Consider the following 2,527-nt stretch of genomic DNA (forward strand, 5'->3'; position numbering starts at 1 on the left):
AGTATCACTTTTATGTGAATATTCTTTTTTTTTTATGGTATTTTTCAATTTAACAGACTAAAAATTAATTTGTTGTATGTTTAAACTTTATTTAAAGGTCTGCTAAAAAAAATAATTTAATAAGAGAAAAAAATGGGAGAAATGGGTCGCGGAAGATGTCAACATGTGCATGCTCTGAAACCTTGAAGATATAGGTTACAATGTGTGATGTGCTAATTTTGCGGATTAGGATATGTTGATTAGGTCTTTGATTATATGTGTATTGTCATGTTTTTTTTGATATTTTAGATAATTTTCCTTGTTTTGATGATTGATATAATGTATATACATGTGTTGTTTGTCCTTGATGGCAATGTCGAAGAAGAAAATATCTATTACAAACTTTTTTTCTCCTCATTTGATCGAATAACTTGAAATGATTGAAAAAAAAATTAAGAATTTACTGTTGTTGGCTAATAGATTACTGCGTATATAAGGTAGGATTTGAATCTTTGATATACTTGTTTAAGCGGATTGGACGAGTGAGCTAATCACTCGACTAATCCAAATTGATTTCACTTGTTTGCGAATACTAGACATATGAAAACACGATTTTTTAGTTTATTAGTTGAAGAATATCCAAAGAGAAGAAGGAATGAAGAGAAGAAGGAATGAGAGAAAGAAGAAATGGATGATTTGATAGATTTAGGATTAAAATTAGGTAAGACCACATTGAGTTATTAATACTCATTTGTCATTTAGTCATTAATACTTATTTGTAATCTAATTTGTTAATATAAAAATTAGTTAGAGTAGTATTATAATTATTAAAAAAATTTATTAATTAATTGTATTGTCAGTTAATTATTCTCTGATAGAAATTGTAACACATTTACTACCAGAAGTCACGCTTTCGGCTGCACCACTCTGATAAAAAGAAGTATTATGACGACTTCGTATACTTAATAATAAAATAGGAGCCTTTGACTTGAATCCATAGTGCTGTTTTCTTTGAAAGGTCGGGAAATACTTTATCTTGAAAACAAACAAATATATACATATATATAAAAGTTCTTACATAAATAACCTACGAATATAATATACATACAAAACATACAATTCCTATCCTTCTTACGAAATATAAAAGTGATGGCGAGGGATAAATAAATCTATTATATATTTCTAATTTCATAACCAAAATGTGCCACATCACTTTCTTATTACAATTGGAATCAAATCTTTCCCTCTAAAATTAAGAAATTCTCCTATATTCCTTACTAATTTTACAACCAAAATGTATCACATGTCATGCCCTCATTGTAATTAAAATTAAATATTTTCCTCCAAAATTAAGGAGAATTATTTCCTCCTCTATACTAATTTTACAACTAAAATGTGCCACATGTCACTCTCTCATTGCAATTGAAATCAAATTTTTCCCTCCAAAATTAAAGTTCTCCCCTCCTCCTGTTTCCTTTCTCTATCTCTCTCATTCATTCAACCACTCTATCTATTTTAGATATCATTATCAATATCAGTGACTAATTACTAATTTGACAATCAAAATGTGCAACATGACATTCTTTAATTGCATTAAAATTGAAATTAAAATATTAAAATTGAAATTGAAATATACCTATATTATGTATCATATATTACTATCTAATTTAATAATCAAATGTGTCACATGACACTCTCTTATTAAAATTGAGAGAATATTTTTTTCCAAAATTAATAAACTCCTTTCCTAAATTCTCTCATCTACCTCTCTCAATTTTTCTATTTCTCTCTACCATTTTCACTCTATATATAATTTATATTTTATATTAGTAATTTGACAAATCAAAATATGTCATCCGATATTTTTTTATTACAATTAAATAATTTTTTTCAAAATTAACAAACTTTCACTCTCACTCTTATTCTTCATCTTTATATTTCTCTCTCTTTTCTCTCATTCTCTATTTTTTTCTACCTTTTTGTTCTACAAAAGACAAAATTAACAAAATAATATAATTCAAATAAAAAATAGACTTTTTCATATAAAAATAATAACTAAAAATTTTGTTATTTGATTTTTTTATCTATAGAGATCGTGCTCTTTTTAGCCAGAGACTTTTGTCAACCTACGACTTTTTTTTTGTAAAAGTAGTTTGATTTTATAAATCTTTTGTACCATGCATAATCTATACTATCAGAACAAAGTGGACCGTAATTTTAAAAAAATTTTATTCCGTAATACTAGTAATAACTAAAACAATATCATCGAATAAACAAAACGCAATAAAACTATTCATAAGCCTTGTCATCCGTCTCCTGAAAAGATAAAGCTGTAGGGGGGTGAAAGCCTAACCACACGGTCTCACCATAGAGTTTTTAGAATTGTCATAAGAAGATATTTAATAAGAAAATCATTTTCAAACTCAATGATTATCGTTGTCTTATGAATCCTTTGAAAATCTATGGTTTAACCACCAAAAATTCAAAAGAATTTTAAAGAAAATAAGTTAATTATCCAAAAATTAGAAACTCATTTTTCAGATAAAAA

Source organism: Arachis ipaensis, chromosome B06 (assembly GCF_000816755.2).
Source record: "Arachis ipaensis cultivar K30076 chromosome B06, Araip1.1, whole genome shotgun sequence".
Taxonomy (NCBI): domain Eukaryota; kingdom Viridiplantae; phylum Streptophyta; class Magnoliopsida; order Fabales; family Fabaceae; genus Arachis; species Arachis ipaensis.